Source organism: Trachemys scripta, chromosome 3 (assembly GCF_013100865.1).
Source record: "Trachemys scripta elegans isolate TJP31775 chromosome 3, CAS_Tse_1.0, whole genome shotgun sequence".
Taxonomy (NCBI): Eukaryota; Metazoa; Chordata; order Testudines; family Emydidae; genus Trachemys; species Trachemys scripta.
In genome coordinates, this window is record NC_048300.1 from 130,215,422 (window position 1) to 130,232,273 (window position 16,852).

General features: G+C 41.9%; 1 pseudogene; it reads right to left on the minus strand.

The window, feature by feature from the left end:
• Positions 1–11,350: 11,350 nt before the first annotated feature.
• LOC117875505 lies at positions 11,351–15,474 on the minus strand (annotated as a pseudogene).
• Positions 15,475–16,852: the final 1,378 nt, after the last annotated feature.

The window sequence follows — 16,852 nt, forward strand, 5'->3', positions numbered from 1 at the left end:
AGATTCTCCCTTTTTTATCTTCCACAGGATTCCTACGTTTCAGACCAGCAAACTCTATATGTCATAGTCAACAGGATTTTTTCAACCACCCGTTGCCCATATGTTACCTTTATTTTGAATCGATCTAAGAAAATAGATGTGAGTTGTGTATGTGGCATATATATAATGTGGCATACATACACTGTACAATATATAACTGCGAGTTGATTCACAGCACAGAAATAGCTCTCTGCCTACCCCATGCCAGAACAGAAAAAGAGACAACTATTTTAGATGACTTTTATTGACTCACAAAACAAGGGTAATGAGTTTGAGAGAGCGGAATCATTTCACGTCAGGGGCAGCCACGAACCCATAATGTGGTTGCAGGCTGACTCGAGGGAGGGATTTCGAACAGAATGTTTGGAAAATGGAATCTTGCTATTTCAGAAGCTCGGAATCGATACTGTATATCTCACTTCAGCGGCACAGGCAACGTATGCAAAAGTGATTGTGAATGGTCTAATTTTCTCCCTTGTGGGTTCCCAGCCCCACCACCCCTTTCACTTCGTTTCACGTGGCGTGGGGGAAGAGTTATAGCGATTTACTCCTTCTCATAACACAAGAATTAGGCGTCTCCAAATGAAATTAATAGGCAGCAGGTTTGAAACAAACAAAAGGAAGTATTTCTTCACACAAGGCACAGTCAGCCTGTGGAACTCTGCCAAAGGATGTTGAGAAGGCCAAGACTATAGCAGGGTTCAAAAAAGAACTAGATAAATTCATGGAGGATAGGTCCATCGATGGCTATTAATCAGGATGGGCAGGGATGGTGTCCCTAGCCTCTGTTTGCCAGAAGCTGGGAATAGGCGACAGGGGATGGATCACTTCATGATTAACCTGTTCCATTCATTCCCTCTGGAGCACCTGGCATTGGCCACTATTGGCAGACGGGATACTGGGCTAGATGGACCTTTGGTCTGACCCAGTATGGCCATTCTTATGTTATGTTCTCATAGGACCCGGTTCTGCTCTCATTGAAATAACTGGGAAATTTGCTATTCGGTGGGAGACGCCTCGGATCCTACGCTGTGTTAGTTCAGGAGCATTTATTTGCTCGCTCGCTCAGGACTTGGCTCTTGGTGCACCTGCAGTTCTTGGCCTTACGAGAATCGTGAACAGTGTATATTGTGCCGTTTGTTCCAGAATAGTATGGAGCCCTTAAAAACCAACACACCCTATTCTGTTATAAGGTGTGTACAGAATACAGAAAAAAAAATACAGAAAAAAAAACAGACCAAGAAAGAAATAAGTTTTCTGAATGCTGCAAACAAAAAGGGCCAAGTTCTATGCCACTGTAAACGGGCAAAACTCCATGGGAGTGAGGGGAGCGGAGCCCTACAATTTAGCCCTAAAAATTCAGGCCTATTCCTTATTCCTAAATCTCTGCATCACTCTCTCCCACTCGCGGAGTAACCGACACGCTGTTCCTCCCAGACCCTGCGCGGTTGCAGAGATGGGTCTGCTCAGAGGAAAATACACACGCGGGTGGATCTCACGGCTTAAGCAGGGAGGTGAAGGAGTAGCCATCAGGCCTCTTATTATTTTTTTGTACCATAACCAAACTAGATTGTGTAGAGTAATTTATACAGCGATTTACGGTCATATGCTAAGAGTACTTAATAATTGTTCAGTCAAATCAATCACACCCATATATCCGTAGTTAGGTTCTCGAAATCCCACAGCATCGAAACCATATGCTAACTATCATAGATAAATATTACAAATAAAAATCACATGGCATCTAGCTAGCTAGCTATGTCACCAAATAGGCTGTTAATAGGTTATTTTATAAGTGCAAAGAATTCTCCAGCTAAAAGGTTTGCATTTTTATGAGTCCTAATTGAGAATAAGATACAAACCTACGGCCAATCCGTACAGTCTTTTCTTCAGTCTTCACTCAGACAGAACTCTCATTGACTTGAGTGTGAGTTTTACAGGAGTTCCTGAGGCTGTATCATTAGGCCGAAGAAGCGTTCTCATGGTGAAGAAATATCATGAAGGCGCATTCATTTAAAACTCCAAAGCCAGTCGTCCCAAAGGGGGAAAGTGTTTTTTTCCCTTTTCCCCCACAGTGATTTAACTGGGATTTAGTGATTTTTGGAATCTTTTGACAGCTCGACGTTTGTCTATAATTGTAATAATCTGTCTTCGGTGTGATTTCCTTTTAATTTTCCTGACAGCTCAGCTACAAGTTATATGGAATGTTTATTGATCCAAAAGCATATATATTGAGCATGATAAATATGCATATATTTATGCCACGACTCATTAGTATGATCTTTTGTGCGATGATGGTTCGCACTTGTTGGACATCTTGAAGAGCACTGTAAACCTAACAATGACCTGTTTCTAAATGAGCCATACGACATGCACTCTTCTGACAATGTATCCGGGTTGTTTTTATTGCATATTATGAACTCTACGCCGAATAAATGGCTCAGTTTTCTATCCCTAGCGAACATTAATGGGAAATAGCATCTAAACAGCTGCAACTAGTTAATCGTCTGAAAAGACAGAATGTCCAGTCGTGCTTTCCAACACCCCCTGTATTTTCTGCAGTCAGTTGATACTTGTGTTCATTTACGCAGAAAACAACGTGGAATCAAGATCTACACCACATATCTCTTTTTGTCATTTGGTTAAGCACCATCTACTGCCCCTAAAGGTCATACCTAGCTATCCATGCAGCCTAATGTTGGGAAACACCCGGAGTCCTGGAATCACAAGGTCAAATTTAGACAAAGTCCTCTATGCCCTTCCTTTCAGCGGAGAATGGACTAACTACCGTGAAGTTTACTGTTTGAGACGAGACCTTAAAACGCAGTCCCTGGCTTTTCTGTGTATTGGACATTAAAGATCCCATGACACTGTTTACACAAGGTAGGGTTTGTCAGCGTTATTGGCCAACATTTCTGGGACCTGTCTAAAAACCTGAAACCAACAGAACACAAATGCACACTATAAATAATAAATAAACGATGGGGAAATATTCTGAGGTCCTCCACCAGATCGGATACAACCGAGTTTGTGGGGAGGAGCCGTTTTGGAATAAAAATTGACAGAATTACCATACCCCACACAATTTCCTTTGTATCCTGCTCCCTTTCCCGCGCAGACTCAAATTTGGGGTATGTAAATTACAGTTAAACTTTGATTACACAGTATGTGAGCTCGAGTCTCCTCTGACTTATGAACGATAGAAAGCTGTCTGGCCATTCACATATTTTGGTATTTTCAGGGTAAATTAGATTGAAATGCAAAACCCAGGATTTAACGAGCCAAATTCATACCTAGTGCAACACCATAGGATGAATTTGTCCCTTGAAATATAATTATAATATTCCCTGGAAAATTTGGCACTCCTTGAACTCAGGAATGGCTAGCATTGTTCCAGGCAAACATGTTGGGCCATATTGTGCACAACTCCTGTACACATCATTGGAGTTAAGCAAGTCAATCAAGGGCAAAGTATGCCCCCAATGTATTTTCTGCTTTGAACTATGTGTTGTTGATCCCATATGATTTATTTTAATTTAATTGTCTGTAGTAGAAAGTGTGACCAGATATAGCAGGATGGAAAAGGTTTAGCTGGAACGTGGAAATAAATGACAGATTCCCCCTTTGAATGCCTGCAATGAACGTTTAAAGTCAGAACCGTATACCTTGCATTTCTTCAGGTGTAATATGTTTAGACATGCGATTCCTTGGAATTCAACCAAAAAGAAGTCTATGACATAATTACATCAAAAATGCTTTGGTTTGGTCATTGAATGAATGATATAGAACAAGGCAAATAGTTATCAACAATACCCTATCAGCTTTAAATCGAGCCCATTGGAGTCAATGGTAATCCTTCATTTGATTACAATAAGCTTTAGCTCAAACTCTGTGCGCGGCCACTATCTCTGTAAGCCTCCCCAGAAGACTATTCGACATTCTGCTGAAATCCCAGGACCCCACTAGCTAGTAAAGAACATGTTCTCACCTGAGAGCCCTGGTGAAAACTATCATTATATTTGCCTCATGTAAAACAAATGACACTTCTACACACAGCTGAGTAATTTTCAGCAGCGGAGTGTAGCAATATACAGAAACCTGGCAGTCTTCCAGTCAATCAAACAAACAGAATCTGTGCTGTTCTACACGCAACTTTAAATATCCTGGGACTAACATTGATTGTGGCTAATAGCAAGGACTATATTTATCTGACTGAATTTTTTGGTTTGTTCGTTTGGATTTGCTTTTTGGTCTTCCTGGATGAGAGAGAAATTGGTACTGAGGCTTTTTTAAACTGTTTACATTTTCTAACATTTTCTCTCAGCCAGCATGTCTGATGTCAAGATGTCTCATAAACTGCCAGGGCTAGAACCTGGGTGTTCTCCATTCTGCACGGTTACTCCCTTGCCAAACTCCTTTACTTCTCCGTCCTTCCTTAATTCTCTCGTGGCCTCTTCTCCGTCTTTCTACAGCTGCCTTCCATTTTATAATCCCTCCTTTCTGCCCTGCTTCTTGATGAGGCTTTTAAAGAGAAGATTGATGCTATTTGCTCCAAGTATCTTTTACTTGTCCTTCGCCCTCCTGATTCCTGACCTTCCTTGCACCACCGTACCTCATTCCTCTCAATCTGGTATTTTCTCTGCATGCCCTCTCCTCTGTTCTCAAAAGGCCGTCTCTTGACCCCATCTGCCGCCATCCTTCTTTCTAACACCTACTCCTCTCCTGTGCCTCTAATTTGGAACAGACTTGCTACTCACACTGCCTTGAATACCTCTCCCCAAGCTCTTGCTTTGCTCCTAACATTTGGTTTTTGCTCCTTCCACGCCCATGACATTTTCCTCATCAGGTACAGTGACCTTTTCTAGGCCATACCTCAAGGCTTCTTCTCCACCCTTATCCTTGATTTATCCACTACCTTTAATATTACCCTGTCCCGGAAGCTGCTCCCTACCTTTCCTGGTTCTCCTCTAACCTCTCTGACTGCACCTCCCTCCACCACATTATTGCTGCCTCCAAGGGATTTCTCCTCTGTTCTCGCCTCTTCTCCTTCTACACTCTGTCCCTAGGCAACCTCGTCCTTTCGTGATCTTTAGATTAATCTATGATCAAATCTATGAATGACCCCACAATAGGAGAAAGAGCAATGACACAAAATGACCGAGCCAAACCGCAAAGTGACCTAGAGAGGTTGGAACAATGGAATGTGCAGATAAATAGGGGAGATTTGGTACTAATAAATGTCAAGCCCGGTATCTAGAGAGAAGAAATAAACAGCACAGATACAACATTTTAGGATTAACCAAGGATCCGCACTCGTGTTACAGATTGGTTATTTTAATTTTATCTATTTAGTACTGTCCTGCTATAGCTTTATGCAGTCATGACACAAATAAGGTTTGTAATCAGATATGAGAACCTATTCATAGAAACACTGTTCCACTATATAACTGATCACTGGTATAAAATTGCAGGCTGGATGCATTGCTACGGATGCATTCCAGGGAAGTACACAGCACGAGTGGGTACACAGCACAAGAAAGGGTTCTTTTCCCTTCAGAAATTACATCCTCATTAGTAAGGTTATTCTGAAAAATAGATATTAATGGCTCTATTTAGCATTCCCCACTCAACAAAAATTCCTATTGACTTAATCGGGGGTATATCTAAGTGTGGAGTGATGAGTAAAGGCCTTTGATCTTTGTAAAATGGTCTTTCTGTTAGATTTTACAGATTTGTTTATGACTGGCAAAGAATAGCAAATGCAGGCAGTGGGTCTGATACAAAGCTCATTGGAGCTAATGGGAGACTTTCCACTGGCTTTCATAGAGTTTGCAGCAACCCCAGTGTGAGGCCAGTTGAAACGCAGAGTGAAAGGAGCTGCTTATTTTTGACATAGCTAGCGCACGCGTAACTGAAGCTTTTACGTGTATTATTCAAAAACATAACTTAAAAGGCAAACTGGTGATTAGATTAACTTAGATGTTTCACAAAGGTGCCAGGAAATATTTGTGAAACTTTTTGTGTCCGTTGATACATTTGTTTTATAATGTCTCCCTAATCCCTTGAAATACATTGTATAGAGTCTCTGTGTTAACTCCTTTAGAGTATTGTTGTGGCACTTTAACATGTTGTATCACCTAAATGGTCTGATCCTGCAGCTTTGAGGCAGACAAAACGATCATTCATATCAATATGATTTTTCCTACATAAAGACGGCATGCTGGGATTCTTCTGATTTGAATATTTTCACTGATTCTCTCTGTTTAGACTACTGCTCTGAAAATAGTGGCGAGCTTGATATTTTCAAATCTGTTGTTGAATCTGACCCAAGGATAATAAAATTGTAGAAGGACACACAAAGCTAAAATATATAACCAAAGAGAGTGCATTCTGTCAAACTTCCCCACTCACATAATCCCTCTGCAATGTTTCGCTTGATTCTTTATACACCGTGTACATTTTTCCTTAAGAGTTTATCAGGGGTTGTCATATCTTGTAGAATAAATGTTCTATTTTCTGACTAATTGTAGCTATAATATGAAACACTTAATTTTCTGATAAACCTTCTTCCTGAACAGCATCATAATACAAAATATTATTACTGGATATTTAATAATAATGTTAATAACAATAATAATCCACCTAGCTTATATAGTGCTTTCAAAGCACCTTACGAAGCAAGTAGAATAACCCCAATTTTACAAATGGGGAAACTGAGGCACGAGGAAGGACATGACTTGCCCAAGTGGCCAGTGGCAGAGCCTGGAGCATGTAACTCAAATTTCCTGGGTCCTATTCCATTGATTTCCTTACTATAAATAAATGTGCATTTAAATGCTGTGCTGGGGACAGACAGATTGAATATGATTTCACCCCTTAGACTCCTATTGAATTCAGCACTTGATCTGAGAAGAGCCAGGGAAACCATCGGTATCGGGGGGGGGGAGGGGGAGGAGAGAGAGAGAGAGAGAGAGAGAGAGAGAATGGTAGCTGCTGGAAGGAAGATTTCTTTCTGTAGCGGCACCAGAGAGCAAGACAGGGCGGGCTGGCTGGCTGGTAATGACCTAAATGGGGAAAGTGATAGGTTTTGCCAGTAAGACGAAGAAATGGCTGTGAGAGCTGGATTTTTAATGAGAACGTATAATGCTGTAAAGGGTTTCATCATTTTCTGCTTTGCAAGACATGACTATCAGCAAGGACAAATGGAAGTTTTGCAAAAACCCAGCTATCAGAAACTGTTCATTACACTCTGGTAAACATTTCCTCATGGTGAAATAGTCGGGAGTCAGGGAAGAAGCCGAGTATTTTTCTAGTATATGCAGCTCTCTAATTAATGAATTTGACAAACTGAAGGTTTCTCCTCTGGTTCCTGCTTAACGTGACTAGACTTCTTTTTATAAGTAGAAATATCTGAAACAGGAAACTAAATGGATATATAGAACAACCACGTTACCTCTAATGTATAGGTTCTATGGCTAAGTCTGTTTTCAGATCTCGTTTTAAAGTACATCAGGAGGAAGTATAATGCCTTTTTCCTTCAGTCTTGTCATATTTTTCAAACTAAAAAAATCTATTGATGATGACGGTTTTGTGGTAAGGAAGCTAAAGCAGTTCTTAGGTGTCATCTGTCAGGAGTCATTTTCCTTGTAATTTATTTAGTTTTAATATAAATGTTGCTGCCTCTTATTCATTGTTGTGCTACTTTTTAAAAATCCCTAAATACAAATACTTTAAAATTGCTGCTGAAGCGCTGTCCTCTTCCCATCCAATGTCATCTCTGAATCGCGGTATTAAAATGTGTATGGAATAGAGGAGAGTCTTTAACTCAAAAGTTTTGGTCTCTCTGTCTCTGTCTCTGTCTCTCTCACACACACACACTCTCTCTCTCTCTCCGGGAATAGCCTAACTAGAAAGAAAGATCCTTTTGCAATTTGGATGCTTCTGCCACGGAATCTTAATTTAAACTAATCTCTCGCCTTAAAATCTTTGCCAGCCAGGCTTGAAATAACCTGCATTCAAAACGACTTGATGCCTGCCAACTCTTGTGTTAAGATGACGCTTGATAATCATCAGTTTTAGAGTCAAGGCTGTCTTCCTGTCCATTGTTGCTTATTCCCATGAGGAAATACTAGCATTATAATTAAAAGCTGCGTTTCCCCCCAAGTCTTGCCAGTAGAATGGAAGGGAAAATCAAGTTGGATGTGTAAAGCACCTAGCTTGACACAATCGAAGATTGCCAATAGCCTTTACTCACTGCAGCAGGACCCTTGGTTTCGGTAGACTGCTCATATGTGTAGAAGCTATTCACATGAATGCAGATTTGCAGGATTGGGTCCACTAAAACATATTATTGCCTTCAAAATGGAATATACACAGTATTACTGAATGCTCAGACCGCGCTTTCAAAGGAAATTGACACATATTTAACACACACAGACACAGACACACACTTCTTCAGAAAGCTGTTAATATTCAGCGAACACTTTTAAAGAATAGACCTGCCGTTTGCGGGCCATGTCGTGTTGCTTGCATTGATGCTCTTGGTTCATAAAAACATGTACAGATGACGCCATATGGGTCTTTAATGCCCTTATTCTAAAAGGATAATCAGGGTCTTAACTTTGCACCTCGGGTGGAGGTGTCTGTGTCTGGATTTTCCACTGGTGGGTTTTTTTGTTTGTTTTTGTTTTTTGGCCTTGTATAGAAGGCCAAATATTTATTATGTTCTGGAAATTATAACAAAAATCTGTCTCATGAAATGACTTCCCAGCAGAAGAATATCTGCATTTTCATCACAAAACACCTGAAGCTGTCATTATGGACTATTGTGCCAGTGGTCATATCAAGTTTTGGTCTACATGGCCCTCATTTCACATAAGTATCAAAATTACAGACACTCACTTATGAATAGCCCCAACACACAACTGAAGCAAGCAAAACTCCTTTGTGGCATGCTGCTCTTAATGCAAACTATTCCGATTGCTTTGATTAAGACTGTCCAGGCTGCCTTGGCAACTTATGAGGGTTTACCGTATAAACACTGTAAGCGGTTGTACTGTTAATGTGAATAAGAACCATTAGAACATAAGACCCATACTCGGTCAGACCAATGGTCTATCTAGCCCAGTATCCAGTCTCTGGCAATGGCCAGTGCCAGATGTTTGACGGATTGAACAGAACAGTCTGAGTCGTCCATCCCCTGTCTTCCAGGCCCATCTTCTGGCAGTTGCTGGTTTAGGGACACCTGGAGCGCGGGGTTGCCTCCGGACCTTGTTGTCTAATAGCCATCGATGGAGCTATCCTTCAGTGGACCTGTGGAATTTTTGGGTAACTCTGCATGCTCTTCAAACCAAGAATTCACTACAATGGACCAGCACAGGGTCCCTCTTTATCTCACGTGCTTCCTTTGAACGTCAGTACTCAAAACTTCCGAGTTAAGACAAAACGATACATCTTTGAGCTCCTCATGGACCTCAGTATCCAAAAGGCGGAAGAGGAAGGAAGTTGTCTGGACATTTGAGGAATCCAGAATCAGGCGCATTATAAAACTTCTGAGGATAACTACCGGTGTTGAATAAAAAATCACCCTGTCATTCAATAACATGTTCCTAGTTCTGATGACGGGGGAAAGCAGCAGTTATTTCCATCATTAGAAGGGAACATGCATAGGTCCGATGTTCAGAAAGAAATAAAATTACATATTCATCACTGGATCTGTTAACACTAAACAAATAGCCTGCCAAAACGTAGGCTTTACTGCTGTGCAACATTCAAGTTTGTGTTGCGCAGAACATAGCACGTCACCTTTGTAAGAAAGGGATACAATACTCTGATTAGTCTTGAGATGTAACTTCGAAATGGTTGTCGAATAGCCGGGATTTGGCGCAAATAAGTATGTCTGTGTGGAAAGTGTATTATTATAATTATACTGTACCTACGGTGCTGGTGACGTAATCCTCCTTATAATCCTTCCTGGCTTTCTGCAAGTGTGGAAGCATTTTTTTTAACTAGATCAGTGTATTTTCTCTGGAATAAATTGTAATTCACCCTGAGTGAACCTTTCAGAAATGGAGCTGAAAAGAAGCTTTTGATTTAGGCGCTGCTTTGTGTTTGAGAGACACGTTTGAAGTTTGGTGTGATGTTAAGATGAGAGTTTCTTAACAATCCTTTCCATGAAATCGCAAAAAGCTGAGTGGAAATCATTCTCTCTCTCTTAAGTAATACGTGTGAGTGTGTCTGTGTAGCGATATAGATCAGAAAACATATAATACAAAAATAATAGGACCCTGCTCAGAAAGCTAATGCGAGCTTCTAGTTTAGAGCCGAATAATTTTTAATAGATGGGAATGAAAATTATTCCGGCAAAGTCAGGTCTTCTTTTGTAAAAAATTTTCTTCAAGCGTGATCTATGTAAGATCTAATTAATTAACATGTTCCTGTGTTTTCTATTCATTTATCTTCAGAAACGTTAGAGATTTTTCGGGATGGAAACTTCTCAGAAGGTTAGACTTTAACACATGACACTTCTTGGGAAAAAAAAGGTTACTAGTAAATGTTTCAGAGATGCAAAATGTTATAACAACTGTCAGGTCCTTTAAAGACTAACAAATACCTTTTGTGAAATAATGCATAATGCCTTGCTTTAGATAATCATTAAACAGAGCAGAAGAAAAGGGGACCAACTCAGGCAAAAAGCACATGCTCATAATTTTATTTAATTTAATAAAAGCGACAAATCAGGTTTAAAAACCATGCATAGTTTGGAAATGCGGTTTGACTAAAGGCGCTAAAGTTAGAAAGATTGAAGCGCGTGGCATTTGACTCTCATTTCTTTGATCCCAAGCAAATTATCATCGTGATGTATTCTTCTTAGCTCTCAGCAGCAGTAGCACCAGTAATCCTTAACATCCTCTTTCGGGTGCCTTCCTGGATTTAGGATTTGTCTGTCTCAACTGTTTTAAGGGGAAAATACTGGTAATGAATGAAAAACGGTGGAGCAAAAATAATGAACATTCAAAGGTACTAATGAAGCACTAATAACCCCTGTGCAAATCACAGACACGACCTCCTAGACTTAGTAGTGGTGCGAAGTTAACTGAAGATACAGGGTCAGAAATACTTTTAAATACATACAGTGCAAGCCTCAATAGATTATTCTCGCGGGATGGTTACATCAGTACCTCGGTCAGTCCTTTTAGGCTTGTGAGAGAAAATATTATACTGACGTAGTTTGAGTCCCAATAATTACACACAATTTCCTCCATCCCTGTAAATTTTAAGCGTTTTTTTTTTATTCGCTTGCACTTTTGTCATATGTTTTTCCTATAGGTCCCTATTCCGGTGCAAATGACTCCTTTCCCTGATAAGCACAGGTTTGCTGGGGGTGGTATCTACAGCCTGACCTTCAGCAATGCTTTCAATGGTACTCCCCTGCCCATGGCCTGTCATCCTGCATATGAGATGTATCCCATTCAAAGAGGTCACCAGCTCTTCTATCCTCACTTTCAATCAGCTTCCTTAAAAAAACAAAAAGCACCGTAGCATTGAGAGTGACTGTGGAACGAAGGAGACCCCGAAAGCTAAAGAAAGCACAAAAGAGCGAACAAGGATCGCGTGTGAATCTGGCATAAATCCGCTTCTTCATCAGCATCATAACTTATATGTGGCGATCTCAACGTCCAAAGCCATTTTTTCACGTGCAGGGGATTTTGCTAGTCACACAGATGGAGGGCGATTTTCTCCTTCATTGCTTTCAGTTCCTCTTGCAGTGTTTGTGTTTTCTTCTGAAAAGATCAACACACGTCTTTCGTCTGATCGTATCCAAAGAGAGCAATTAATCAAAAGCCGGTCTAGGGTGTTAATATGCCGGAATGAGCTCTGCAAAGGTTACTGTGTAAAGAATTCTTGTTAACTGCAGAAAGGACTAGCAAAGATAAGTCAGGACAGAGAAAGGTGTGCCAAGTTTCCTGCTTTTCAAAGATCTACAAGGCAGTCAGAGGACGTATATTTAAGTCTAGTGACTGCCTATTCCAAAAGGTGGCTCCTAATAATTAAAATTCAAGATAACTTTAGATTGGACTAATTTACCTATTGGCTTAATTCAATATTTGCAAAGAGGGAAACAATTAAATTAAATTAAAACCTACGAATTGTAGTTTGCCTGTAATTCTTCAGCCACGTCGGTGTATTTCTCTTGGATTTCCTTGATCTGAATCCCTAATGCTGCATTTCCGTTTTAAGGGCCTTAATCTGTAGCACCAGAAGAGTGCAATGCGAAATCACCGATCTGTTCACTCCTGCCTCAATCCTGGCCTCACTGAAGTCACAGGCAAAATTCCCATGGACTTAACGGGGCCAGGCTTTGAGCCTTGGAATCTTGTCTTTTATCTCCACAAGTATCCCAAGAACTGAAATGGTTTTGGACAGAAATGAGAAAAGTTTCCATTGCGACCACAGATTTCAAATTTAATAAAGCTGCATTATATTGAAATAAAAATCCTCTGCAAAATGAATCTCACCTGCAAGGAAGAGGTTGAGACCAATGTAAACACCTGCTCAATATGAACAGTTTGTGCTGCACTGAAACCTGCATGTCTGCATCCCATATATTCTATGCTAGAACTGGGCACACCCTCTTTGTATCAAACATATACTTAATATAAATGTACCTAAGCCACGGGGAAATTGAATATGTTCCTAGATGGGCAAAATATGTGGAAATCAAAAGAAAACGCATTGACTTGAAATTCGGTATTGCATTTCTGTCTGTTGCAAAAGTTTTACTGGGAGAAGGTAGGGATAAATAAAGTGAAAGAGTCTCTGGGGCCCAGAAATGAAAATCCTTTGAAATAATAAATTATTGTGTTGGAAGTTTGCAGCTTGATTGATTTTAAATGTGGGTTAGGGAGGAGGTTTGGACTTTGTACCCTGACCCTACCTGTCAAAGGGATCTAGCGATCTGTAAGTCAATGACTTTTAATAACACCCCATTCTCTGACACTTACCTTAGTATTTGTCCTTATTCTGGAAATTCAAGTGTGAACTTCACTAGCAACTGCTACTTCAATGTGTTTTTCGCAGCTTAATAAATCTACCCCGAATGGCACCTAGACTCCACCCCAAGGAGCTGTCTGTCTTTAGAAGTGTCACCTTCTTCCAAACAAGACATGTACTGTTGCAAACTAATTGTCCTCTAACCCCGTCAGTCTTTTTTTCAGATGATCTGAACCGACCTACACGTTGATTTCAGATGTGGGAATTAATAAGTAGCCGAAGTTATATAAAATATTATTCGTGTATGCTTTCTACCGGTTTGACATGGGGTCATATATAGAGACACCACTCCTCCAGTCCACCTCCCTCTCTGCAAATATAGCCTAAAAGACCACCATTACTGGAAAATATATCAAAGGACTGTCACATTACCTAACTTTGTGAAATCAGAACAAAGGGTTGCATTAGAAGTGACATAACATAAGCTGGAAGGGGTTTTCAAATCCACTTACACTTCTTTTGCAGTTCCCTATTTCTTCCCTGAAACGTCTCACATTCTCGGCATGTTTTGTGGAAGGTTGATTAAAGTCAAGAAATCTGGTTTTGTACCACTCGTCTATTTCCTGAGGGGAAATTAAACAGAATATGGCAAACATGAATGTTTATAGTCAGCTCTGAAAGAAAATATGTTTCAGTTATTTTATTAATACATAAATATATTTAAAGTAATGGGAATATTGCCAACTATTGTATGGAGGGCTATAGATAAGTGTAAGTAAATAAGCAAAATTTGCTTGTAATGTTAAAATTAATCTTGCAATGTACAGCCATTGAAAGTAGACTCTCCCTCCATGCATTTCTATGCCTTTGTGGGATGTGTAGTAGGAGAAATATTTCTCTTACGAAGATACCTGTCTATATTATGGATGTTTGTTTCTAGAGATGGCATAGTAAATATATTAAACATGTTTGTCATGAACAAGGATTTTTTTATCAGCAAAGGCTGACAGATAATTTCATTTTGCAGATCCGATGAAGTATAATTTTACCTGCAGGTTCTTGGCTGCAATTCCTTCAGACTCCATCTGAATGTCCCTCGGAGCAGGAGCCAGGTCTGGGACTGAGCAGGAGACATCAACACACGCTGAAGCGCTGTAGCTCTGTTTCATCAAATCTTCGATTTCCTGTTCTGACAGAAACACACACAGAGAGTACATGGTAAATAATACGATACTTCTGCAGAGCTTCCAGAACAGAAAGATTGGAAAGTGATGTTTAAAACAAATAGACGTACAAAACTCTAAATCTAACCTCACTGTGTACTCTCTGCAGGAATGCAATTTCAGCCTCCAGATTATCCAGCTGTTTCTCCAGGGAGATGCGAGCTGAAGTGGCAGCCTCCCCATCCTTCAATTAACTAAATACATAAATAAGCATACATATAAAATAAAGATCTAGCAACGGATTTCACATTTAACACCAATACTAGCTTTTCGAACTCCACTCTGTAGGTATAGAATGGTTTCTTCTGATTGCACAGCACACTCTGAAATAAAACGTATGTGACAGAATGGCTGAACAGATGAAATAATCTTCATAAACAATTTTCTCTCTCTCCCTCCACCCCCTTTCTCTCCTTTGCCATTTTGTGTCGCCAGGACGGCTGGCTTTGGGTCGCACTAATATCCGGATGAGAATGATCCCAAATCGGGGTATTGTTTCAGTGCACGATAGGATCAATGCAGAGTATAGTTTGCATTCCATGCAACTGCAACTGCTTTTCTTAATTATAAACTCAGTCTTACAGGGCTAAAAGCTTCAATGTCTCTCTCCGCTTTCTTCCTCCCTTCAAAGGCACCATTATAGGGCTTCTTTATGGACTGCAGCTGGTCGGCCACAGCTTCCTTGGCAGCCACTGCTAATAGGCTTTTCAAGGACTGATGAATCCTTTGATACCCAAGCCGCGGGAAAAGCAGTGGTGCAATATATGGCCTGTGACATACTGAGGGATGGGTGGGCCCCACTTTCTCTCCAGTGGTGATGGTGCAGTCAGGATGGCGCAAAGCACTGTAATGTCCTTTGTATATGGGAGGAGTGGCTTTCTGTGTGGTCCTGTGTGTGTGGTAGCTGTGGTGTATTAACTGTCCTGTGGCATGTTCTTGTATGGTGTTGCATCCTATAGTACTGTGTGAAGAAGCACTGTTGTGTGGTGACCGGGTATATTTTCCTGGGCATTTTACACGATGGCATTCTGTGGTGCATTGCTGTGGGTGTGGCACCACTGTGACATGTTGTGTGGGTGGGACACACAGGCATGGTATAGTATGGTCCTGTGTGGAGCACTTTGCTGCTGTCCTGCCTGGGTGTGGAGCACCCTTATATACATTACTGTAGTGGATAGGAGCTAGAGTCATGGACCAAGAACACTGACCCCATTGTGTTAGTGTAACACCGACAGACCCCAGTCCACCAGGGGCGGGATCGAACCTTGCGGGGGTCTCTGGAGCTTAGTGCATGAGCCACTAGGGCATGAGCTAAAAGCCAACTGCCTGTTAGCTAAGGCTGTAGAGCAGACACCTGTTTCTCTCCCCTCCCCTCCCAGCAGAGGGGACAGAACACTACACCCAGGAGGTGTGTGGGTTACTCTAGGTGCTGAACAAAACACGCAACGAACAGACACGCCCTGTTCCAAATGGCTCACAATCTATGCACAGTATAAGAAGGACAACAGGTGGATACAGACAGACAGATGGGGGAAGGACGGTGTGGTTTGCTGTGGTGCTCCCCAGTGGCTGTGGCAAGCTAGTGTGTTCTGCTACAGCAGGCTAGGCTGTAGAGTAGGGTTATTGCCCTTTGCCCTTTCCTAAGGTCCGCGGCTCTGCACAGGTCCAGCAGCTGCTCTCAATACAGATCTCTCAGGCCACCACAGGGCTTGGAGCTCGGTCCCCAGCAGTTTGCTTCCTTGCTCCAAGTCTCTTACCTAGAAGCAAAAGAAGAATCAATCAACCAGAGCATCCACCCCCTGACTGGCTCCACACACACTGGATCCTCAAACACCCGCCAAAATACACCCAATGGAGCTGCGAGAACCAGCTTCCCACCCCGTGCATATCGAGCTCCCAAACCCAGAGTCTCCAACACCACCGCCACTCCTCCCCCCCACACACCTGCCCTCCCCGAATTACAGCTCCCCATACAACCCGGCTCCTCGCTTGCCCCCATCTCCCTTCCTATGCGATCTGCGGAGAGGCGGGCTGGTGATCCTGGCTGCAGACGGAACATTTATTTCTCGATCCTGCAACGTGTCAACTGCAGGTCCAAGCTTTCTCATGCTCCCTGTGACTCCAGCCATGCTGCGAGCCTGCAGTAGCCCCGAGCTGAGGGGGTCCATGCGCCTTTGCGCTGTACTTGGCCATGATCAAGAGCATGATCAGCTGGCGTTTATCGCTTTTCCAGGTGCTCGGGAATTCTTGGTTTACTGCTATGGCCGCCTCCAGATCCCCACGCATCGCTCCGGCCCCATGGCAGCCCCAAACTAGGACCCCTCTGTATTCTGCGGGGACACAGAGAGCAGCTCAGGGAGCGCATCTGTACAGCACGTGGCAGGACGTACTCACGCCTTACTCAGCTCACACACACCTGGGAGCAGGAAACTGGGCTGTTTGGGATGGAGACGTGTCTGGGCCCAATGGAAGACATTCTGCATGACAGGCGTACCTCCCCCCCCTCCCCCCAGCAATACCTTCACCTAACTAAAAAGCAACAAAGAGTCTTGTGGCACCTTATAGACTTAGATATTGGAGCATAAGCTTTCGTGGGT